Source organism: Nycticebus coucang, chromosome 4 (assembly GCF_027406575.1).
Source record: "Nycticebus coucang isolate mNycCou1 chromosome 4, mNycCou1.pri, whole genome shotgun sequence".
Classification (NCBI taxonomy): domain Eukaryota; kingdom Metazoa; phylum Chordata; class Mammalia; order Primates; family Lorisidae; genus Nycticebus; species Nycticebus coucang.
Window position 1 is genome coordinate 74234339 of NC_069783.1, and position 26763 is coordinate 74261101.

Genomic DNA, 26763 nt, shown 5'->3' on the forward strand with positions numbered 1-26763 from the left:
TATTTTTTTTAAGTGAATATCTTTTTTTTTTTCTTTTAATTGTTGGGGATTCATTGAGGGTACAATAAGCCAGGTTACACTGATTGCATTTGTTAGGTAAAGTCCCTCTTGCAATCGTGTATTGCCCCCAAAAGGTGTGGCACACACCAAGGCCCCACCCCCCTCCTTCCTTCCCTCTCTCTGCTCTTCCTTTCCCCACCCCTCCCTCCTTCTGCTCTCCCCTTCCCCCACCCTGAGTAATTTATGCAATTATAATATTCTACACCCTAAATGAGATTTCATAGCCCTTTATCCAAGAGAAACAAGCCTTGGAATAATTTTACTCTGAAATCCCTAAATAACATACAATTTAATTCACAGAATCACATCATTACTGGGAGAATCGATAATTTTTTTCAGTGAGTGAGTTTAACAAAAATGATTTAATTTAATCTCTAAGTACATGAGGGTAATTCTTGCTTGTTTCCTGCAAGTATTACCATACTGATTTCAGGTTACCTGCATGAATAATGTCATCTAAGCTGTTTCTAATGATTGATCTATGTAATAAAAAAATTCCTGTATACTCTATCCCTTGGACGAAATTAAAGTACTTTGCCAGCGTTAGTCAAAGTCCCACAATTTGTATCATGAAATGCTCAGAGCAGTTAGCTCTGGATCCCGTGAGATCACACAGTCTGTACCAAACCCCAACTCTCTACAGGAGATAAAGATATGGAGAAGGAAGGATTTTTCATTAGGACTTTCTGTTGGCTCCCTGCAGTTTTTCTCATCACCCAGGGCTCCTAGGCTCTTCCTGGCTGCTCTGGTCTTTGGATTTTACCTCTTCTTGACTCCTCCTCTGCCTTCTTCCCTCTCCTTCACTCCACCCCTCCAACAGTCCTTTATCAAGTGCTACTGTGTGGGAGGACAATCTGTTTAAAGGCACCAAATTTCTTCCTTCCAACAGAGTTGCTAAGGAGAAATTAAAGAGAATGCCCATGATCCTCATTCGTATTTTTGAAAGAGACACTGTTCAAAAACAAAGTGACAGAATTTCCATGCAGTCTGTGGTATACCCAGTGTAAAATGCACTTAAATTTGTTTTTGCCAGGTTTACTTCCTGTTTAAGAAGCTGTAAGAATGCAGCTTCCCTGGGGGAGATTACAAAGCACGAGGTTATAGATAGCAGAACTGACATGTTCTGTCATTTACTTCTTGACATCACAGCCTGTGGCTGCAGAAGAAAAGTGGCTGCAATTTTCAAACACGCATTTTCTCTCTCTCTTCTCTTTCTCCTCTGCAAAGCATTAACCAAATCAAACAGAGCAGAAATACGAGAGTAAGCTCCAGGTCTCAAATATCAGGAAGACAAATCTATTTCACTTTTTTGACTGGAATAACTGGCCCATATTACCAAGAGCAAACAATCATTTCTCCTCGTGACATTTTGGGTCTGAATTGCCTTTCTGGTTCCTTTAGTAGAAATTTCTAGGTTGTGGAGATGCTTAAAACTGGCCAGTGGCTTGGCAGTCTCCAAATCACTTTTATTATTTTGAAAATATGTAATCTAGTTTCAGATTTTAAAATCTTTCAGAAAACCAGTTGCTTGTTTTTCATTCATCTTGGAATCAAAGGATGTGAGGTACAGAAGAGACTCTCAAAAAGACCTAATCACCCTTGTAGGTTACAGCTGGAGAAACAGACACAAAGGAAAATTAAGTGACTTGCCTGAGCTCACATAGCTAGATGTGGACCCTCCAGGGAACACACACTCTGTACAGCTATCTATGCATCAAATGGCATCTCCATAAAAACAATCTGTCTTTTTTTCTCAATGAGAAATCTTTACAGAAGTATTATGTACATTTTAATGACTGTCCATCCATCATTGAGTCTCTGACTCAATTTGCATTTTTTTCTCTCCACCCACTATAGCAGGTGATGCTCCTCCAGAGAGGTGCTAGCAGGCCTGCATCGTCCAGCACAATCCAGAATGAGATCGGATGGTCCAGAGATCGCATAGAAGTCCTCTGACTCTGATTCTTCTGCTGACCCCAACATGCTCTCTGGCAAGTCATCTCCCATCTGTTGGAGGGTCTCTAACTTTGCATCCCACATATATTTGATGGTTACCTTGAATTCAGCTGTCTTGTACCCAAAGAGCTTCAGGACACAGGTCTGCTCCAGAGTCAAAGCATAACCTTCCTTGCACACCTCGTGGTCAGAGAGCATGGTCACCTCACCTGACATGGGCACTGGGCAGGCCCAGCCACCTCAGCTGTGGCTCCATGAAGTGTGGAACTGCTTCAGGGGCTACGACACCAGGCGCATAGTGACAGTTGCTTTGTTGCCAGCTCTGTGTAATCCATTTCCAATGATGCAAGTATTTCGTGAACCACTCATTCACCTCCTCCTTTGTGTGGTGGGTGAAGAGGAGATTAACTTTGCCTCTCAAATTCTTTTTTTTTTTTTTCTGCTGCTTTTTTAATTAATATTAAATCATAGCTGTGTACATTAATGCGATCATGGGGCACCATACATTGGTTTTATAAACAGTTTGACACATTTTCATCACACTGGTTAACATAGCCTTCCTGGCATTTTCTTAGTTATTGTGTTAAGACAATTATATTCTACATTTACTAAGTTTCACATGTAAGATGCACCGCAGGTGTAATCCCACCTATCACCTTCCCTCCACTCATCTTCCCCCTCCCACCCCTCCCTCTCCCCCTTCCCCATATTCTTAGGTTATAACTGGGTTATAGCTTTCATATGAAAGCCATAAATTAGTTTCATAGTAGGGCTGAGTACATTGGATACTTTTTCTTCCATTCTTGAGATACTTTACTAGGAAGAATAGCTTCTTTTTATTCCTTTCTTCTAGACTGGAAATTGTCAGTCGTTAGAGTAAACTCCCTTACACCCAGACACGGAAGCCATGTAGTTAGGATGGCAGAACATCCCACCAGCCTGGATCCTTGGATCATCTCGTGGAACAGAGCCGACCCACCTTTTCTAAACTGTTATACAAGAGAGAAATGAAATTCTTGTTTCAGCTGCTCTATTTTTGGTGCTTCCTGAGGGTAGAAGCTTAAACTAGCCTCAGCTAATTGCAGAGGTGATGTATGTGCTTCCTTCTTCCCTTTCTCTGTCCTCTTGCTTGGAACAAGAATACAGCGGTGCCCCGGGCTGGACCATGTAGAGAAGGATGGTCCCGTGGGGTGGCACAAAGATAGAAGGAGCCTAAACAGTTATATTATCCCTGGCTTATCTACATCTCTGCTGTGGATTGAGAGAGAAATAATCTTCCATCTGGTTTAAGCTATTGTTACTATAGGTGTCTCTTTCATGTAGGCAAACCTAGATTGATTTAACTAACTAATCAAACAATAATCCATCATTTTAGAGGTAAACCATGAGTGTATACATCCTTCCTGAATTTTTCTATTTATGTGTGTGTATGTATATATACACACACAATTATTAGTTAAGAACATGGGGAATTGTTAGCAACCAGAATTTGAATTTGAGCTCAGCTATTGTCTAATGAGGTGGTCTTGGGAAAGTTACTTAATGTCTCTGACCTTCAGTTTTATAATTTTTTTTATTAAATCATAACTGTATACATTGATATGATCATGGGGCATCATATACTCGCTTCATAGACCATTTGACACATTTTCATCACAATGGTTAACATAGCCTTCCTGGCATTATCTCAGTTACTGTGCCAAAACATTTACATTCTACATTTACCAAGTTACACAAATACCCCTGTAAGATGCACCACAGGTATGATCCCACCAATCCCCCTCCCTCTATCCACCACCCCCCTCCCTCCCCTCCCTTTCCCACTTCCCCCTATTGTTAGGTTGTAACTGGGTTATAGCTTTCATGTGAGAGCCCCAAATTAGTTTCATAGTAGGGCTGAGTACATTGGGTACTTTTTTCCATTCTTGAGATACTTTACTAAGAAGAATATGTTCCAGCTCCATCCATGTAAACATGAAAGAGGTAAAGTCTCCATCTTTCTTTAAGGCTGCATAATATTCCATGGTGTACATATACCACAATTTATTAATCCATTCATGGATCGATGGGCACTTGAGCTTTTTCTATGACTTAGCAATTATGAATTGGGCTGCAATAAACATTCTGGTACAAATATCTTTGTTATGTTGTGATTTTTGATCTTCTGGGTATATGCCCAGCAGAAGAATTACAGGATTGAATGGCAGATCTATTTTTAGATCTCTAAGTGTTCTCCATATCTCTTTCCAAAAGGAATGTATTAATTTGCATTCCCACCAGCAGTGCAGAAGTGTTCCCTTTTCTCCACATCCACTCCAACATCTCTGGTCTTGAGATTTTGTGATATAGGCTAGTCTCACTGGAGTTAGATGATATCTCAAAGTAGTTTTGATTTGCATTTCTCTGATGATTGAAGATGATGAGCATTTTTTCATATGTCTGCAGGCCACACACCTGTCTTCTTCAGAGAAGTTTCTCTTCAAATCCGTTGCCCAGCCTGCGATGGCATCCCTTGTTTTTTTCTTGCTGATGCGTTTGAGTTCTCTGTGGATTCTGGTTATTAAAACTTTGTTAGAGATATACTCTGCAAATATCTTCTCCCATTCTGAGGGCTGTTTGCTTGCTTTATGTAGTGTGTTCTTGGCTGTGCAGAAGCTTTTTAGTTTGATCAAGTCCAAGTAGTGTATTTTTGAAGCTGCTTCAATTGCCCGGGGGGGGGTCCTCCTCATAAAATACTCACCCAGACCAATTTCTGCAAGAGTTTTCCCTGCACTTTCCTCTAGTATTTTTATAGTTTCATGTCTTAAGTTTAAATCTTTAATCCAATGAGAGTCTATCTTAGTTAATGGTGAAAGGTGTGGGTCCAATTTCAGTCTTCTGCAGGTTGCCAGCCAGTTCACCCAGCACCATTTGTTAAATAGGGAATCTTTTCCCCACTGAATGTTTTTAATTGGCTTGTCAAAGATCAAATAGCGGTAAGTAGCTGGATTCATCTCTTGGTTCTCTATTCTGTTCCAGATATCTACTTCTCTGTTTTTGTGCCAATACCATGCTGTTTTGATCACTATCAATTTGTAGTAAAATCTGAGGTCTGGTAGTGTGATTCCTCCTGTTTTGTTTTTATTTCTGAGTAATGTCTTGGCTATTCGAGGTTTTTTCTGATTCCATATAAAACGAAGTATTGTTTTTTCAAGATCTTTAAAATATGACAGTGGAGCTTTAATAGGGAGTGCGTTGAAATTATATATTGCTTTGGGTAGTATGGACATTTTAATAATGTTGATTATTCCCAGCCATGAGCATGGTATGTTTTTCCATTTGTTAACATTTTCAGCTATTTCTTTTCTTAGAGTTTCATAGTTCTCTTTATAGAGATCTTTCACGTCTTTTGTTAGGTAAATTCCCAAATATTTCATCTTCTTTGGCACTACTGTGAATGGGATAGAGTCCTTAACTGCTTTTTCAACTTGACTGTTGTTGGTGTATATGAAGGCTACCGATTTATGAATGTTGATTTTGTAACCTGAGATGCTGCTGTATTGCTTGATCACTTCTAGGAGTTTTGTAGTACAGTCCCTAGTGTTTTCCAGATACACAATCATACCATCTGTGAAGAGCAAAAGTTTGATCTCTTCTGACCCTATATGGATACCCTTGATCACCTTTTCTTCCCTAATTGTGGTGGCTAAAACTTCCATTAAAATGTTGAAAAGCAATGGAGACAATGGGCAGCCTTGTCTGGTTCCTGATCTGAGTGGAAATGATTCCAATTTAACTCCATTCAATGTGATATTGGCTGTGGGTTTGCTGTAGATGGCCTCTATCAGTTTAAAAAAAGTCCCTTCTAGACCAATTTTCTTGAGTGTTCTGATCATGAAGGGATGCTGGATATTATCAAAAGCTTTTTCTGCGTCGATTGAGAGAAATCGGTCTTTGTTTTTTAATTTGTTTATGTGCTGAATTACATTTATAGATTTACGTATATTAAACCAGCCTTGAGACCCTGGGATAAAACCGACTTGGTCATGGTGTATAATTTGTTTGATGTGTTGCTGGATTCTGTTTGTTAGGATCTTGTTGAATATTTTTGCATCTATATTCATTAGTGATATTGGTTTATAATTTTCTTTTCTTGTTGGGTCTTTTCCTGGTTTGGGGATCAGGGTGATGTTTGCTTCATAGAACGTGTTGGGTAGTCTTCCTTCTTTTTCTACCTTTTGGAACAGGTTGAGTAATATAGGTACTAATTCCTCTTTAAAGGTTTGGTAGAATTCTGACGTGAAACCATCTGGTCCCGGGCTTTTCTTTTTAGGGAGGTTTTGTATAGTTGATGCTATTTCTGAACTTGATATGGGTCTGTTCAATATTTCCACTTGATTCTGGGTAAGTCTTGGAAGGTGGCGTGCTTCCAAGTATCGGTCTATTTCCTTCAGATTTTCATATTTCTGAGAATAAAGTTTCTTGTAATATTCATTAAGGATTTTTTGGATTTCTGAGGAGTCTGTTGTTATTTCGTCTTTGTTGTTTCTGATTGATGATATTAGAGATTTTACTCTTTTTTTCTGATTAGGTTGGCCAGAGGTTTATCTATTTTATTGACCTTTCTGAAAAACCAGCTTTTTTATTTATTGATCTGTTGTATTATTCTTTTGTTTTCAATTTCATTTAATTCTGCTCTAATTTTGGTTATTTCTTTTCTTCTACTGGGTTTGGGTTTGGAATATTCTTCCTTTTCCAGTTGCTTGAGATGTCCCATTAAGTTGTTAACTTCCTCTCTTTCCGTTCTCTTGAGGAAGGCTTGCAGTGCTATAAATTTCCCTCTTAGAACTGCCTTTGCAGTGTCCCAGAGGTTCTGATAGTTTGTGTCTTCATTGTCGTTTTGTTCCAAAAAATTGGCGATTTCTTTCTTAATCTCATCTCTGACCCAGCTATCATTCAGCATAAGGTTATTTAACTTCCGTGTTTTTGTATGAGTATGCAGATTTCTGTTGTTACTCAATTCAAGTTTTATTCCATGATGGTCTGAGAAGATGCAAGGAATAATTTCTATTCCTTTAAATTTACTGAGGTTAGACTTGTGACCTAAAATGTGGTCAATTTTGGAGTAAGTTCCGTGGGCTGATGAGAAGTATGTGTATTCAGTTTTGTTGGGATGAAATGCTCTGTAGATGTCTGCTAAATCTAAATATTGGATGGTTAGGTTTAAATCTAAGATTTCTTTGCTCAGCTTCTTGCTGGAGGATCGATCCAACACTGCCAAAGGAGTGTTGACGATAATCGATCTCCGACGATTATGGAGCTGGAGGAAATCAAGTTACTCATGTCTGTTAGAGTTTCTCTTATAAATTGAGGTGCATTCTGGTTGGGTGCATAGATATTAATAATTGAGATCTCATCATATTGAGTATTACCCTTAATAAATATGAAGTGACCATTCTTGTCCTTCCTTACTTTTGATGGTTTAAAGCCTACTGTATCTGCAAATAAAATTGCAACACCTGCTTTTTTCTGATTACCATTTGCCCGAAATATGGATGACCATCCTTTCACCCTGAGTCTGTATTTGTCTTTTAGGTTAAGATGTGACTCTTGTATGCAACAGATATCTGGCCTGAGTTTTTGTATCTAGTCAGCTAACCTATGCCTCTTTAGAGGACAGTTTAAGCCATTCACATTATTGGAGAGTATTGATAAGTCTGGTGGAATTTTGGGTATCGAGTTTTTCAAAGGTCCAGTGGACATTTTTAATCCTTTCTCCAGTGTAGAAGTTGGAGTTTGATCCAAAGTTTCTGAGTGAGTTTACTTTTGTTGTATAGGATTGGGTTGGTCATTGTGGAGGATAGGTCTGAGAATATCCTGAAAAGCTGGTTTACTTATGGCAAATTTTTTCAACATATGAATGTCATTGAAGTATTTAATTTCTCCATCATAAATGAAACTCAGTTTAGCTGGATACAAGATCCTGGGTTGAAAGTTATTTTGCTTTAGGAGATTAAAAGTCAATGACCACCCTCTTCTGGCTTGAAAAGTTTCAGCAGAGAGATCTGCAGTTATTCTAATATTCTTTCCTTTGTACGTAATGGTTTTCTTTCGCCGGGCTGCTTTCAGAATCTTTTCTTTCATATTAACTTTAGTGAAGCTAATTATGATATGCCTGGTGGATGACTTATTGGGGTTGAATCGTGCTGGGGTTCTGAAGCTGTCTGCTATCTGAATTTCAGATTCTCTAGGCATGTCTGGAAAATTTTCTTTCATAATTTCATGCCGAAGGGCCTCTGTGCCCTTTGAGGCCACTTCATCATTCTCCGAAATCCCAATTATTCATATATTGCTTTTCTTCGAATTATCCGAGAGTTCTCTGAGTAAATGATCCGTTTTTGCCCCTCAAATTCTTGCTCACCTAGTGCGAGTTGGCTTTGTTGTCATCAAAAAGGCTCCAACCCAAGGCCACAATCATGTTTATTCCACCACCTTATTTATTCCAAAGAATACCTGGCTGTACTCCCAGACACTCAGATATCGTATAGCTAGTTGTCCTCATGTTGGCCACAAAGAAGATGAACAGTACTTGTAGGTGTTCACACATTTTCCATGCTCTTCTATTCAGCTCCAAGCCTTTCTTGGCAGTTTTTGTTAAGGAAACTTTATGTCATCTTAACATTACACTGTAGACACATGGGGCAGAGGCACCTCAGAGGCCATTTTTGAAGAAAGTGGCCATGTGGGGCACTGCACGTGCCTGGCCCTATGCAACGAGGGCTGGAGTGTCCTTTGGTGCATATTGTAGAGCCTGACCACCTCCACTGACCAGAGTCCCTGAACCCCATTCAAGGTAGAAAATGGAATACCAAGTGAATTCCTACCTCATGCCAGTAATTGGATAAAGATAAGTCATGCCTCTTCTGACCCATTTTTTAAAATTTAAGGGGCAATGCCAAAAAGTTTGAACTACTGAAGTCTCAGTGTTACTCATCCTGAGGTGATAACGCAGAGCAGGGAGCAGCAACAAAGCAGAGGATTCCCCTGCCTCTCCTCTGACGTTCACCACACACAGGGCCTTGGCCACAACCCCAGAGACTGCAGTCTTCACTGTATCATGTTTGGGGTTGGCAAGAGGAAGAACAAAAAGCTAGGGCATGGAGATTTGACCTCCAGGGGTCAGATGTAGAAGAAGTTCTAGAGGCTTCTCCTGCCCATCTTCCTCTTTACACCTCCGGAAGGGTGAGTCTTGAGTGAAGGTTTAATCAGGAGGCCTTTGGGATCATAATTCTAGTGAGGGCAGCTTTGGGGAGGCTTCAAAGGCCTCAGTATGGAAATAGCTACTTATCGCAGTGCTTGAGTTCTGTGCTATTAATCACTTTCTCACACTATAGGACTCGAGTCATGCTCTTTCAGGGCTTAGCGATGTCATTCCATTAGCTTCTCTTTGTGTTGGCAGCTTGCTGGTGCCTTCAAATGGATGGTTTTTGTATTCTATCTGGGCTTTTCTAATTTTCTTGGCAGGAACATTGGGCTATGCTATAGCAAGCCACTCCGTCATAGCTGCAAGTCAAAGCCTGTACTCTTAATTATTGGAAATGTGTATGCTTTACTATCCAGTATCTTATGTCTCCGTACCAGGAATGTTTTTCACATTTTATAAGCTATTATTACCTGTTTACCCACATGAACTTTAGAATCTCGGTGTCTCATACCCCCCATGTTACGAATTTTTATCAAATACATAATTTATTTAGAGATAAATTATTATATTGAGAAATCTCTTCAGAAATATATCATTCATTACCAAATTGTCTGTTTTTGTTTCTTTTGGAGTTTTATTTCAGTAAACTGGGTCCAGAATATTTCAAATTAAATCTAATCTTACGTATTTGAATTCTTCCACCTCTGCCAATGGGGTCTTTCTACAATGATATGTTCTGTCCTGAATATGGACCAAACCTTTTATGTAACATATACCATTTTTAACTATTCATCTTAGTAAAGTTTTATTAGTTCATTTCCTTGAGCTGTCTAGGAAAACACTGCAAGGAAATCTTAACTTTGCCATGTCATTTCTGATCGTTATCCAACTTAATCCTTTCCACAGCTTGTTGTGTTCACTAAAACTTTCAGAAAAGTGTTAAACAGTAACAGTCACAGTGTTTGTTCTTCTCTTCCTGTAGGATTTTATGATAGTGTATGCATGTTTCCCATGTTAAAAAGGAAACAAAATTATCTACTGATTTCTAAAAACAATTCTATCAGGAATTAATTTTAAGATTGGGGAGCTGACCCCCGTACAATTGAAAAAGTACATATGACTTTTGACTCCCTCTTAACAGCCTACTGTTAACTGGAAGCCTTACCAATAACATAAACACTCGCTTAACACATTTTGTATGTCATGTGCCTTATGTACTATATTCTTACAATAAAGTAAGCTAAAGAAAGGAAAATATTATTAACATACAGGGTGGTCATAAAGTCCGTGTGCAATTTAAAATTGTACATGAACTTTATGGCCACCCCATGTAATAAAAGAGTGAAAATATATTCACTATTCATTAAGTGAAAGTGGATCATCAGAAAGGTTTCCATTCTCTACATCTTTACGGTGAGAAACATGAGGAGGTGAGGTCTTACTGCCTCAGGGAGGGCAGAGGTAGAAGGAAACCTGATTATGAGTGGACTGGTACAGCTCAAACCCGAGTTATCCAAGGGGCAACTATATCTGAACGCTTTACTCAACATCTATTAAAAAAAAAAAAAAAAAAAACTTTTCCACAATGAGATATCACCTTACAAATACTAGTGTGGCTATTATTTTTTTTTAAATCTCAAAAGGTAACAAGTGTTGGTGAGACTATAGAGAAAAGGGAACCCTTGTACTTTTTGTGGGAATATAAATGTTGCAGCTACTAAGAAAAACACTATGAAGTTTCCTCAAAAAATTAAAAATAGAACTGTTATATGATTCAGCAATTGTACTTTTGAATATATATTCAAAGAAATGGAAATCATAATCTCAAAGATACTGAGATCCCCCATGTTTATTATGGCATCATTCACAATAGCCAAGATATGGAAGCAACCTAAATATCCATTGACAGATGAATGGATAAAGAAAATGCAGTGGAAAAATACAGAGAGAGTAGAGTCATGGTCCAAATATTTGTGTCTCCCCAAATTCATTTGTTGAGATCCTAACCCCCAAGGAATTAGAAGGTGGGGCCTTTGGGAGGTGATCAGGTCATGAGAGCCTTCATGAAGGGGATTAGTACCTCTATGGATAAGACACCAGAGAGATTTCTCCCCCTCCTGCCCTATGAAGTTATAGTGAAAAGATGGCCCTCACTGGACACTGACCCTGCCAACACCTTGTTCTTGGGCTTTCCTGACTTCAGAGCTGTGATAAATAAATTATTTTTGTTCATAAGCCAGTTGGTGTAGGACATTTTGTTATAGCAATCCAAACAGAGTAGGACAGTGAAATATTATTCTGCCTTTAAAAAGAAGAAAGTGCTGTTATTATATTCAGCAAGGTGACATTATACTGAGTAAAATAAGGCAGACACAGAAAAATAAACCCTCCATGAGAACCACTTACATGAGGAATCTAAAAGAGTCAAAGTCATAGAAACAGAGAGTAGAATGGTAGTTGCCAGGGGCTGGGGGGAGGTGGGAAATGAAAAGGTGTTAGTCAAAGCATACAAAATTTCAGTTGTACGAGATAAATGAGTCCTAGAGATCTGTCATAAGCATAGTGCCTATGGTCAACAATACTGTATTGCATATTTAAAAATGTGCTAAGAAGGTAAATATCAAGTTTTCTTATCACAAAAAATAATAAAAATAAAAAAGACAGGAAGAAACTTTTGGAGTTAATGTTTATGGCCTAGATTGCAGTGACAGTTCCATAAGTGTATACTTATCTCCAACACATTAAGTTGAAGACATTAATTATGTACATCTTTTTATGTGTCAATTATACCTCTATAAAGTGGTTTACACAAAGATTCTTATTCTAGGATGTGAAAAAAATACACTTATAGATTTCCTTATTTTAAATGAATATTATATTCCTGAGATAAAGCCAACTTGCTTATGGTGTATTATTTTTATATTATATTGCCAGATTTGATTTATTACAGTGTTATCAAAAATTTTTGCTTCTATATTTCTTAGCGACATAGGTCTTGTGGTTTCCTTTTTTTATCCACACCTGGCTGATACTGAGGTTTGGATAATTGAATATTGCTTTTAATCTTTCTTCTCTTGCCTAACTCAGCTCTGGGTACTGGAAAGCTGAGACAGTCAACTTCCCAGCCTCGTTGGCAAGTAGGAGCAGACTCATGACACATGACTGGAGTCTGATTTTTTTTTTTTGTACTTTTTTTTTATTGTTAAATCATAGCTGTGTACATTAGTGCAATCACCTGTACCCCTTCTAAGATGCACCATAGATGTGGCCCCACCCATTTCCCTCCTTCCGCCAAAACCTCCCCCATCCCTTCCCCTTCCTTGGCCCTTTCCCCATAGTCTTGTGCTATAGTTGGGTTATAGTCTTCATGTGAAAGCTATAATTTAGCTTCATAGTAGGGCTGAGTACATTGGATACTTTTTCTTCCATTCCTGAGATACTTTGCTAAGAAGAATATGTTCCAGTTCCATCCATGTAAACATGAAAGAGGTAAAGTCTCCATCTTTCTTTAAGGCTGCATAATATTCCATGGTATACATGTACCACAATTTGCTAGTCCATTTGTGGGTCGATGGGCACTTGGGCTTCTTCCATGACTTTGCAAATATGAATTGGGCTGCAATAAACATTTTGGTACAGATGTCTATGTTATATTGTGACTTTTGGTCTTCTGGGCATAAACCTAGTAAAGGAATTATAGGATCGAATGGCAGGTCTATTTTTAGGTCTCCAAGTATTCGCCAAACATCCTTCCAGAAGGAACGCATTAGTGGGCATTCCCACCAGCAGTGTAGAAGTGTGCCCTTTCCTCCGCATCCACGCCAAAATTTCTGGTTTGGGGATTTTGTTATGTGGACTACTCTTACTGGGGTTAGGTGATATCTCAAAGTAGTTTTAATTTGCATTTCTCTGATGATTAAGGATGATGAGCTTTTTTTCATGTGTTTGTAGATTTTTGCATTGGTCTTCTTTAGAGAAGTTTCTCTTCAAGTCCCTTGCCCACCCTGAGATGGGGTCACGTGTTCTTTTCTTGTTAATACGTTAAAGTTCTCTGTGGATTCTGGTTATTAGACCATTATCGGAGATATAACCTGCAAATATTTTCTCCCATTCTGAGGGCTATCTGCTTGCTTTACAAACTATGTTCTTGGCTGTGCAGAAGCTTTTTAGTTTGATCAGGTCCCAGTAGTGTATTTTTGATACTGCTTCAATTGCCTGGGAAGTCCTCCTCATAAAATATTCACCCAGGCTGATTCCTTCAAGAGTTTTCCCTGCACTTTCTTCAAGTATTTTTATAGATTCATGTCTTAAATTTAAATCTTTTATCTAGTGAGAGTCTATCTTAGTTAATGGTGAAAGGTGTGGGTCCAGTTTCAATCTTCTACAGGTTGCCAGCCAGTTTACCCAGCAACATTTGTTAAACAGGGAATCTTTTCCCCACTGAATGTTTTTAATTGGCTTGTCAAAGATCAAATAACGGTAAGTAGCTGGATCCCTCTCTTGGTTCTCTATTCTGTTCCAGATATCGACTTCTCTGCTTTTGTGCCAGTACCATGCTGTTTTGATCACTATGAATTTATAGTACAGTCTCAGGTCTGGTAGTGTGATTCCTCCTGCTTTGTTTTTATTGCTCAGTAATGTTTTGGCTATTTGAGGTTTTTTCTGATTCCATATAAAACGAAGTATTATTTTTTCAAGATCTTTAAAGTATGACAATGGAGCTTTAATAAGAATTGCATTAAAATTATATATTGTTTTGGGCAGTATGGACATTTTAACAATGTTGATTCTTCCCAGCCATGAGCATGGTATGTTTTTCCATTTGTTAACATCTTCGGCTATTTCTTTTCTTAGAGTTTCATAGTTCTCTTTGTAGCGATCTTTCACGTCCTTTGTTAGGTATACTCCCAAATATTTCATCTTCTTTGGCACTACTGTGAAAGGAATAGAGTCCTTCACTGTTTGTTCGGCTTGGTTATTGTTGGTATATATAAAGGCTACAGATTTATCGGTGTTGATTTTGTAGCCTGAGACATCGCTATATTCCTTGATCACTTCTAAAAGTTTTGTAGTAGAATCCCTAGTGTTTTCCAGATATACGATCATATCATCTGTGAAGACTGAGTTTCATCTCTTCTGACCCTATGTGGATACCCTTGATCGCCTTTTCTTCCCTAATTGCAATGGCTAAAACTTCCATTACAATGTTAAAGAGCAATGGAGACAATGGGCAACCTTGCCTGGTTCCTGATCTAAGTGGAAATGATTTCAATTTAATTCCATTCAATACGATATTGGCTGTGGGTTTGCTGTAGATGGCCTCTATTAGTTTAAGAAATGTCCCTTCTATACCAATTTTGTTAAGTGCTCTGATCATGAAGGGATGCTGGATATTATCAAAAGCTTTTTCTGCATCAATTGAAAGAATCATATGGTCTTTATTTTTAAGTTTGTTTATGTGTTGAATTACATTTATAGATTTACGTATATTGAACCAGCCTTGAGACCCTGGGATAAATCTGACTTGGACATGGTGTATAATTTTTTTGATGTGTTGTTGGATTCTGTTTGTTAGGATCTTATGAGTATTTTAGCATCTATATTCATTAGTGATATTGGTCTATAATTTTCTTTTCTTGTTGGGTCTTTCCCTGGTTTGGGGATCAAGGTGATGTTTGCTTCATAGAATGTGCTGGGTAATATTCCTTCTTTTTCTATATTTTGGAAGAGGTTTAGTAATATAGGTACTAGTTCTTCTTGAAATGTTTGGTAGAATTCTGATGTAAAGCCATCTGGTCGTGGGCTTTTCTTCTTAGGGAGATTGTGTATAGTTGTTGCTATTTCAGAACTTGATATAGGCCTGTTCAACATTTTCACTTCGTTCTGGGTAAGTCTTGGTAGGTGACGTGCTTCCAGGTATTGGTCAATTTCTTTCAGATTTTCATATTTGTGAGAGTAGAGTTTCTTGCAGTATTCATTAAGGATTTTTTGAATTTCTGAGGGGTCTGTTGTTATTTCATCATTACCTTTTCTGATTGATGAAATTAGAGATTTTACTCTTTTTTTCCTGGTTAGGTTGGCCAAAGGTTAATCTATTTTATTCATCTTTTCAAAAAACCAGCTTTTGGATTTATTGATCTATTGTATAATTCTTTTGTTTTCAATTTCGTTTAATTCTGTTCTGATTTTGGTTATTTCTTTTCTTCTGCTGCGTTTGGGGGTGAAGTGTTCTTCTTTCTCCAGTTGCTTGAGATTTTCCATTAAGTTATTGACTTCCTCTCTTTCCGTTTTCTTGAGGAAGGCTTGCAGTGCTATAAATTTCCCTCTTAGGAGTGCCTTTGCAGTATCCCAGAGGTTCTGGTAATTCGTTTCTTGATTGTTGTTTTGTTCCAAAAATATGGTGATTTCCTTCTCAATCTCATCTATAACCCATGTATCCTTCAGCATAAGGTTGTTTAGCTTCCATGTTTTTGTATGCGTATGCAGGTTCCGGTTGTTGTTTAGTTCAACTTTTATTCCATGATGGTCTGAGAAGATGCAAGGAATAATTTCTATTTTTTTAATTTGCTGAGGTTAGATTTGTGGCCTAGGATGTGGTCGATTTTGGAGTATGTTCCATGGGCTGATGAGAAGATTGCGTATTCAGTTTTTTGGGGATAAAATGTTCTGTAGATGTCTGTTAAGTCCAGATGTTGAATGGTTGAGTTTAAATCTAAAATATCTTTGCTTAGCTTCTTTTTGGAGGATCTATCCAGGACTGCTAAAGGGGTGTTAAAATCTCCAACTACCATGGAAGTTGAGGAAATCGAGTTGCTCATGTCTGTTAGAGTTTCTGTTATAAATTGAGGTGCGTTGTGGTTGGGTGCATAAATATTAATAATTGAAATCTCATCATATTCAGTATTACCTTCAACAAATATGAAGAGTCCATCCTTATCCTTAATTATTTTGGTTGGTTTAAAGCCTATTGCATCTGCAAACAGGATTGCAACACCTGCTTTTTTCTGCTTTCCATTTGCCTGGAATATAGATGACCATCCCTTCATCCTGAGTCTATATCTGTCTTTTAATGTAAGATGCGATTCTTGGATGCAGCAGATATCTGGCTTGAGTTTTTTTATCCAGTCCACCAATCTATGCCTCTTCAGAGGACAATTTAAACCATTCACATTAATTGAGAGTATTGATAAGCCTTTCGAGAGACCGGTGGACATTTTTAATCCTTTTGTGACTGTGGAAGTTGGAATTTAATCAAAAATTTTTTGGGTGGGTTTACTTTTGTGGTGGACAATTATTCTGGTCTTTATGGAGGATAGGTCTAAGAATGTCCTGGAGAGCTGGTTTAGTTGTGGCAAATTTCTTCAACATGTGAATTTCGTTGAAGTATTTAATTTCTCCGTCATAAATGAAGCTCAGTTTAGCTGGGTACAGGATCCTCGTTTGAAAGTTATTTTGTTTTAGGAGATTAAAAGTCAATGACCCTCCTCTTCTAGCTTGAAAGGTTTCAGCAGAGAGATCTGCAGTTATTCTGATATTCTTCCTCTTGTAGGTAATGGTTTTCTTTCATCTGGCAGCTTTCAGAATTTTCTCCTTCATATTAACTTTAGTGAAATTGATTACGATGTATCTGGGGGATGTCTTATTTGGGTTGAGTCGTGCTGGAGTTCTGAAACTGTCTGCTATCTGAATTTCGGAATCTCTTGGCTTGTCTGGAAAGTTCTCCTTCATAATCTCATGGAGAAGAGACTCTGTGCCTTGTGAAGCCACTTCATCACTTTTGGGGATCCCTATAAGAAATATTGGTTTTCTTCAAATTATCCGAGAGCTCTCTGAGAGAGTGGTCTGTTTTTGCTCTCCATTTCTCTTCTTCTTTGAGGGTTTGGGAGCGTTCGAAAGCTTTGTCTTCAATGTCAGAAATCTTTTCTTCTGCTTGCTCCATTCTGTTACTGAGGGATTCTACTGTGTTTCTCAGATCTTTGAGGGATGCAACTTCTTGCCTCAATGTGTCAAAATCTTTGGTCATTTGGTCTTTGAATCCGTTGAATTCTTGAGATAACTTTTGGAATTCTAATTCGATCTTATTTGCTATCCAGATCCTGAATTCAATTTCTGACATCTCAGCTATTTGTTTGTGCATGGGGTCTTGTGCTGTTTCTGCCCCATGGATCCTTGGGGGAGTTTATCTACTCTGATTATTCATATTGCCAGAGTTTTTCTGTTGATTTCACCTCATGATTGTTTTTTTACTGTTGCGTCTGGCTGTCCTCAGAGTTGGGGAGGTGTCTTTTCAAGATTAGACCCCAGCGGGATCACTCTATTGTTGTTGGATCTTCGTAGGGAGTGACCCTGTGTAGTTCCTCTGGGGCTGCTCTAGCTAGGGAGTTCTGGTTGTGGAAGCAGCTCCGGTTTGTGACACACCCAGATCCAGCAACAGGGCTGGGGGTGGTGCGCTCGGTTCTGAGAGTGGCAGGCGCTCAGTGACTTTGGCACAGAGAGCCCAAGGCTCCAGCAGACTCTGGCCAGGAGAAGAGCTCTGAGCAGAGGCAGGGAGGGCTCCAAAGGGCATGCAGCTACCAGAGTCCCTGTCCAGATGAATGGGCTAGTGTGGAAGCTGGGGGGACACAGGAGGGAGGATGCAGGGTTGCGTGGCTCCCACAGTTCCTGGTCAGGGAATGTGGAAGCCCGGTAGGTGCGGGTCACCGGTCGGGGGTTGCTGCACAGCTCTTATGGACATCTGGGCGGCGCCAAGCCCAGGAGTTTGAGGTTGCTATGAGCTATGACGTCACGGCACTCTACCCAGGGCAACAGCCCAAGGCTCCAGTGTGCCAAAACCATCTCACTCTGCCCCTAAGGCTTAAGGCTGCAAGGCAGCTCAGTCCCTGCCTTTAGGCTGCTGAGTCAGTAGGTTACTTTGACCCACCCAATCCCTGCTCTGAGACCCTGAGGGGCCGGGGGCAGTTCTTTCACAATGGCTTCCTGCGCCCAGCTCAATGGCTCAGTCTGGGGCCCCAGACAATGCCCAAAGTTCTCCACACTCCTGCTCAAGCTCTCCCCAAGGCAGTTCAACTGAGTGCCAAGTCCAAGAACACTGAAACAGTTCACAGGTAAGGCCTTTCCGGTTTGCATTCTCACTGCTGCTTGTACTTACGGTTGCTGGTGTGATTAGGTCGATCGAACACACGCAACCACTTGCCAGTTTTCCACTGTTTTTGTCCTCCTCTTGGGGTCCAGAAGTCCCTTGCTGGCTCCCTGTATCCTCAAAGGTATGATTATAGGTAGATCCCACTGGCCAGAGATGCCTGGAGCCTTGTCTCCCCAGACTCGCTGTTTCCAGTTGCAGGGAAGCTGTTACTCGGCCGCCATCTTTCTCTTTTTGTCTGGAGTCTGATTTTTGATGCATAATAAGAAGTCTGGAAAGACCTTTGATGGCTTGTGGAGGGGTCCTTTCTTCTTTCTTTACTCAGCCTCCCTGTCCAGAATGTGGATGTGAAATTTGGATTTGTAGCAGCCATCACGTGACCAGTCATGCAGGAAAGGCTAAGGGACTCTGATGGGCCTTAGACTTGCTAAGCCAACAGCTAGTGTCAGGAACTATCTACCGCAGGATCATGTATTCTGTGAGAATCAATAAACTTCTGATTTATATAAGTGACTAATTAGTGAGGTTTGCTATTACTCTCAGTGGAACAGAATCAGAGCTGATATCCTTAAGTTTTCTAGATTATAAAAACTGTTATTCTTTTACAAATGATAAAAGAATCTTTCTACTGTTTTCAATACTGAGAAACAGCTTTATAAGATACAAGAAAGCTTGAAAGTACTAATTGATAACTCTGGCTATACTTGCTTTCTTTTCTAAAAGTTATTCTTAGAATAACTAAGAATTTTAATCTAAACTCCTTGAGCATAGAGATTTGTTTTTTTTCACTGAGTGCCTAAACAAGGCCTGCCACATAATAACTGCTCAATATATACATGCATTTGATGAATGAATGGGTTTCTTTATGGATATTGGTTTGTAGAAGTTTCCTCTTTCCTGTGAAGTCAATTTTGGCCATTTTAACCTTTTTAGACAATCTTCAATTTTGTTATAATATGAAATTTATTAAGATTCAATTGTTCACAATGACATCTGATCTTAAGAATTCTCCCTTGCATCTATATACCTCCCTTCCTATGCCGATTCCTGTACACTGGCTTTAACTGTTGAATTAGCCAGAGCTTTTTTATAACCTTCCAATTTTATTATTGTTATTTTCTCAAAGGATAAGCTCTTAGTTGATTTAACATTTTATTCCTTTCCAGATGGTTTTTTAATTCTATAATTTTGGATTTTACCCTTCTTTATTCTTTACTAAGTCTTGTTTGATTTTTGTTTGTTTTTGTAATTGTTTCATTACATGTTTCCTGGACTGACAACTTATTGTATTTATTAATATTTTCATTCTTTCCTGTCTAATGATGAAAGAATATCAGGTAGGCAAAAAATATATTAGTCTAAGGAGCTTCTGAAGACCACCATAAAAGACTAACTCCAGGCAGTGGGCCCTGCTGATGTGCCTCCCGGCTGGCTCTCCTTCTCAACCACAATGGGTGGGGTTGGAGCTAACCTGAGCAGGTGGGTAAGGAAGGGCTGAGCCTCCAGCCAGAGAGAATACCAAACTTCTGTACTGTCCCCAACTGCAGGGGGAAGGTCATGCAATCCCAGGCCCTCATGTTCCTGCAGGATCCTGCCAGATGCCAGAAGTGGGTAATGTTGATCAGCTAAATCAACATTATCGATCATATGCCAAACACTTTGAGACCTCTATGATCTGTAGAACTATATATTTTTCAGAGGCATCAGAAAATTAAAGCATGGTTAGGTTATTTCATTTCTCAAAATTAATTGAAGCAGACACTTGTGATGTCATAGAGAGAGTCCTCATAGGATAATTCTTCAAGATAAAGCAATACCAACAATATCTGACCTTACTAGTCATTTGAACAATCTACACAGCAGACACAAAAAATGAATAAAAGAATTGAGTGAAAAGGAAATCAGGACACCGAGACAGAAAAAAATCAATATGACACTTCTGAACAGGAACAAATGCATAAAAAGACCAGCCATAGCAAGGCTCAGAACCCCAGTGCAGAAGAGGGGGTGAAGAAGAGGATGAGGACAGTTTACCTCTAATGCGTGAAGAGAAGGAAAACAAAGAATACCTAAAATCTCTACTTGAAATCTTGATTCTTATGGGAAAGCAGAACATACCTCTAGAGCAGCGGTTCTCAACCTTTGGGTTGTGACCCCTTTGGGGGTCAAACGACCCTTTCACAGGGGTTGCCTAAGACCATCCTGCAGATCAGATACTTACATTATGATTCATAACAGTAGCAAAATTAGTTATGAAATAGCAACGAAAATAATTTAATGGTTGGGGGTCACTACAACATGAGGAACTGAAGGCTGAGAACCACTGCTCTAGAGGGACATGAGACCAATGAACTCCCAGAAGGTCTCTTTAGGCCTGATAACTGTTAAGCACAGCTGGACAGCTGGGTAAATTCTGGAGAAGCGGTCCTGAGAAAGTGATCTCAGACAACAGCAGTTAACACATTGTTTTGTTCAAAAATACAGCAGAAACAGATGCTGGGAATCTGTGAGAGGTGCATTGGGGAAGAAACTCTTAGGAAGTAATAGACTCATGCTGCTTTTCCCTTATCACAGACGATGTAGTGGACATAGCAGGGGAGGAGCACCTACCGGTGCTGGTGAGGTTCGCCATGAATCTCATAGCCTGAGAGAGGACTTTGTGGGCTTCCTGCTTCATGAAGCCACTGCAGAAATTTTGGCTGTGAAATTTCACACTACCATGACTGAGAAGTGAGGCTAAATATGAAGTATTATCACAACCAGGCTTACATTGTGTCCAGTGGATATTTCCTAAAATGAAAGTTGTTGCTTCTAGACATTTTAGAGAAATATCCTCAAGCTATCTACACGTCTTTCTCTTCCTGTGTCTTAAATATGTGATCAGCAAAATCACCACCTGTAATAAGAAAATCTGTCGCATTGGGAACAATTGAGGAAGTGTGCAACTGCTTTCTGAACTTGACAATGTTAATTTCTGTTCTTTTTCTAAACAGTGAAGAAAGGGCGGCACCTGTGGCTCAAGGAGTAGGGCGCCGGTCCCATATGCCGGAGGTGGCGAGTTCAAACCCAGCCCTGGCCAAAAAAAAATAAATAAATAAAATAAAAATAAAAAATAAACAGTGAAGAAAGGGCTAAAGAACTGAAGGAAATTTGCCATTCTCAGTGGACAGGAAGGTATGATGCTTTTGAAATTTTAGCAGATCTCCTTTAAGTGCTTGTTTTATATTTATTTCTTTTTTCTTTTTTTTATTGTTAAATCACAGCTGTGTACATTAGTGCAATCAAGGGGTACAATGTGCTGGTTTCATATACAATCTGAAATATTCTCATCAAACTGTTCAGCATAGCCTTCTCAACTATGAGATGGAATAACTATACAGCTGCCAAGCGTTTGTGCCAGGTAGTGCAGTAACATTTTAATTTCATTGTTGCCATTCTTGTTCTTAAACATCTCTCTTTTACAAGGGTCTTTGGGAGAAGAATCCAGAGGCAAACCCTGATGTCTTCTTTGCAACTTGTATTTTGACTGCAGTACTCAATTCACTCAATGAAGTGATGGAAAATGTTGATGTTTATTATGAGTTTTGGGTTGAGGTAGCCACAAATTTGGGAACCAAACTTGATATTCAGATGAAGCTCCCTGGGAAATTCCACAGAGCTCAACAAGATAGGTTGGAAACTCAACTAACTTCTGAGAGTTACTATAATGAAACCCTAAGTGTTCCAACAGTGGAACACGTTATTCAGGAACTTAAAGATACATTCTCAATTAATCAGTTTGAGTTCTCTGTAGATTCTGGTCATTAGCCCTTTGTCAGATTCGTAATATGCTATCTTCTCCTAGTCTGAAGGTTGTATATTTGCTTTAATTGTCTCCTTAGCTGTGCAGAAGCTTATCAGCTTGATCAGATCCCATTTATTTATTTTTGTTTGTTGCTGTGATTGCCAAGGGGGTCTTCTTCATAAAACCTTTCCCCAGGCCAATATTGTCAAGAGTTTTTCTTACATACTCTTCTCAAGATTTTATAATTTTGTGTCTTAGATTTAAATCTTTTATCTAGCATGAGTCAATTTTTGTAAGCGGTGAGAGGTGTTGGTCCAGTTCCAATCTTCTACTTGTGACTAACCAGTTCTTTCAGCACCATTTACTAAATAGTGATTCTTTTCCATGGTATTTATTTTTCCCCTTTGGTGACAGAGTCTCAAGCTGTCACTTAGGTAGAGGGCTTGGCCATTGTAGCTCACAGTAATCTCCAATTCTTGGGCTCACGCGATCCTCTTGCCTCAGTTTTTCTATTTTTAGTAGAGACTGGGTCTCACTTTTTACTCAGGCTGGTCTCAAACCCATGAACTCAAGCAATCCACCCGCCTCAGCTTCCCAGAGTGCTAGAATTACAAGCATGAGCCACCACACCCGGCCAATATATGCTTTCTGGTTTGTTGAAGATCAAATGGTGATATGAAGCTAGTTTTATTTCTAGGTTTTCTCTTCTGTTCCATAGATCTTTCTCTATGTTTGTGCTAGTACCATGCTATTTCGATCACTGTAGACTTGTAGTGTAACCTGAAGTCTGATAACATAATGCCTCCAGATTTATTTTTATTTGTAAAAATTGCTTTTGCTAATTAGAGTCTTTTTTTTTTTTTTTGGTTCCATATGAAATGAAGTATTATTTTTTCAAGTTCTCAAAAGTATGATGTTGGTATTTTAATGGAGAATGCATTAAATTTGCAAATTTGGCTTAGCTCCCATAGCTCAGTGGTTAGGGTGCCGGTCACATACACCAGTGCTGGCAGGTTCGAACCTGGGCCGGAACTGGCAAACGACAACAAAATAGCTGGGCACTGTGGTGGGCCACAGTGGGCCAACTACTCTGGAGGCCAAGGCAAGACAATTGCTTAAGCCTAAAAATTTGAGGTTGCTGTGTGCTGTGACAGCACAGCACTCTACCAAAGGTAACATAGTGAGACTCTGTCTTAAAAAAGAAAAATCTGTAAATTGCTTTGGGTACTAGAAGTAACAATCCCATATATCACTGGGCAAAAGACATGAACAGAACCTTCTCCTAAGAAGACAGATGAATGGCCACCAAACAAATGAAAAAATGTTCATCATCCCTTATCATCAGAGAAATGCAAACCAAAAACACCTTGAGATATCACCTGACCCCACTGAGAATAGCCCACATCACAAAGTCTCCAAGCTACAGATGCTGGCATGGGTGTGGAGAGAAGGAAACACTTATATACTGTTCATGGGTTGTAAACTAGTACAACCTTTTTGGATAGAAGTATGGAGAATCCTCAAAGAGCTAAAAGTAAACCTCCCATTTAATCCCACATCCCATTACTAGGTACCTACCCAGAAGAAAAAAAAATCACTTTACCATAAGGTCATTTACATTAGAATGTTTATCACAGGTTAATTCACAATTGCCAAGATATGGAAACAACCCAAGTGTCCATCAATTCACAAATGAATAAATGAACAAACTATGGTGTTTATATATATATATATCATGAAATACTATCCAGCTATAAAGAAAGATGGAGCCTTTACATCTTGTATTTACCTGAATGGATTTAAAGAACAGCCTCCTAAGTAATGTATTGTAATAATGGAAAAGCAAACATCCAATGTACTCAATACTAATATGAAAGTAGTAGATGAACAACTACATGCCCACGAGAGAAAAAAAAACAAAGGTAGGGAGGGGTGGGGAGGAGGGAGAGGGAAGAAAGGAGGAAGGAGTGGGATTGGCAAGTGCTCACCTAATGGGCACAATGTAGGGGTACACGGCACACCCTCTGGGTGAAGGGCTCAACTACAGCTTAGACTTTACCTAACAAACAACGTCATCTAATCATTTGTAACCTTATATTAATCTGAAATTTGAAAAAAAGATACATTCTCAGAATAGCACCTCAAAGCTCTTACATATTTATCTGTGGTTCCCTCAATCATAGGTGAACCCCATTCAATACATCAGAGGAACACCATGATGACATGTGCAGAACCCATTTATCCAATCCTGACATGATCTCAGCCAAACTGTTGGGGAATCAAATGGCAACACAAAAGGAAAGATATGGAGCTTCCACCCACCATGTATGAAGCCCTTCACCTACCAAAGACCAGGTTTTTCCCAGTATCTGTGCATTGCTGAAGATCCTGTGTATTCTTCCCATGATGAATGTTAGGAATGACTACTATGAAAATGGACGAAAGCATCTCAAAACATACTTTGATGGACCGTAGGTCAAGCAACTTGGATTTAACATAAATTTTGATGATATGGTATAAAACTCAATCTGTATTTAATGGTAGAGACACATCTCAAATGCTATACAACTAAGTCAGAGCTTTCTACAGCTAATTCAGAAACTGTTGAAAATTCTTAAGGGACTTTTAAAACAGGCTTTCTCTTATATTTGATGTTTGAAGGAAGAGCCATAGGTGTGTTTAGGCCTCTCAATCACTGAGTATCTTTGCCCATAGGCCTCCATTGAATGCTTTAGTCACTAATCTATGTATTTGAATGGCACTGGTTTGAACTATCACACTTTGAAGATCTATCTGTTCTTCCAGAAGAAAGCATTGAAAGTCTCATGTTTCTCTTTTTTGTGATCTCTGCTAAGGGACCCTTGAATTGTTTTAGTTAAGACATTTTAGACCTAACATTTACTATCATGGCGGATCTATATTGTGTATTGACTTGTCAATTCTTTGAAGAAATAAATTTGAGAAGGTGTGGGAGAAAAGAGTACATTTTATAAAATGTTACAATGAAGCTGGCAATTGACTACCAGGAGTTTTAAATATGTTGTTAAAAATATGTAAAGGACTGCTGCACCACCAGGACCTCCGTAAGAGCTGAGCCGCCAAGACCTCCATAAGAACTGCACCGCGACCATAGTCGGCGCCCCCTCAGACATTGGCAAGAGCTGCGCCGCAACCCTGGACACATGACCCGTGCCCACTGGGCCTGCGCAAGTCCTAACCAGGAACTATGGGAGCCGCACAAACCCGTGTCCTCCCTGCCTCCACACCAGCCTGCTTGTCTGGCCAGGGACTCTGGTAGCCGCATGCCCTCCTGAGCCCTCCCTGCCTCTGTGCAGAGCCCTTCTCCTGGCCAGAGACTGCTGTAGACTTGGGCTCTCTGTGCCAAAGTCACTGGGTACAAGGCACTCTCAGAAAAATGTGCACCACCCCCACCCTGTTGCTGGATCCGGGTGTGTCACACTCCTGAGCTGCTTCCACAACCAGAACTCCCTGGCTATGGCAGCCCCAGAGGAACTACACAGGGTCACTCCCTACAAAGATCCAGCAACAATAGAGTGATCATGCTGGGGTCTAATCTTGGAGAGACACCTCCCCAACTCTGAGGATGGCCAGAGGCAACGGTGAAAAACAATCATGAGGCAGAATCAACAAAAAAACTCTGGCAATATGAATAATCAGAGTAGATCAAATCCCCCAAGGATCAATGGGGCAGAGACAGCACAAGATCCCATGCACAAACAAATAGCTGAAATGTCAGAAATCGAATTCAGAATCTGGATAGCAAAGAAGATAGAATTAGAATTCCAAGCAGTAACCCAAAAGACATCTCAAGAATTCAACGAATTCATAGACCAAATGATCAAAGATTTTGACACATTGAGACAAGAAGTTGCATCCCTCAGAGATCTGAAAAACACAGTAGAACCCCTCAGTAACAGAATGGAGCAAGCAGAGGAAGGATTTCCGACATTGAAGACAAAGCTTTTGAACTCTCCCAAACTCTCAAAGAGGAAGAGAAATGGAGGGCAAAACAGATCACTCTCTCAGAGAGATCTGGGATAAACGGATCCCCAAAAGTGACGAAGTGGCTTCACAAGGCACAGAGTCTATTCTCCATGAGATTATGAAGGAGAACTTTCCAGACATGCCAAGAGATTCTGAAATTCAGATAGCAGACAGTTTCAGAACTCCAGCACTACTTAACCCAAAGAAGACATCCCCCAGATACATCATAATCAATTTCACTAAAGTTAATGTGAAGGAGAAAATTCTGAAAGCAGCCAGACAAAAGAAAACCATCACCTACAAGAAGAAGAATACTAGAATAACTGTAAATCTCTCTGCTGAAACCTTTCAAGCTAGAAGAGGATGGTCATTGACTTTTAATCTCCTAAAACAAAATAACTTTCAACCCAGGATCCTGAACCCAGCTAAACTGAGTTTCATTTATGATGGAGAAATTAAATTCTTTAACAATATTCACATGTTGAAGAAATTTGTCATAACTAAACCAGCTCTCCAGGATATTCTCAGACCTATCCTGAATAAAGAGCAGCATAACCCTCCACCACAAAAGTAAACCCACCCAGAAAATTTTCATCAAATTCCAACTTCCACAGTTGCAAAAGGATTAAAAATGTC

General features: G+C 39.4%; 1 pseudogene; it reads left to right on the plus strand.

Annotated features, from left to right (window-relative positions):
- The first annotated feature begins 2212 nt into the window (after positions 1-2212).
- Positions 2213-24740, plus strand: LOC128584332 (52 kDa repressor of the inhibitor of the protein kinase-like; annotated as a pseudogene).
- The last annotated feature ends 2023 nt before the right edge of the window (positions 24741-26763 follow it).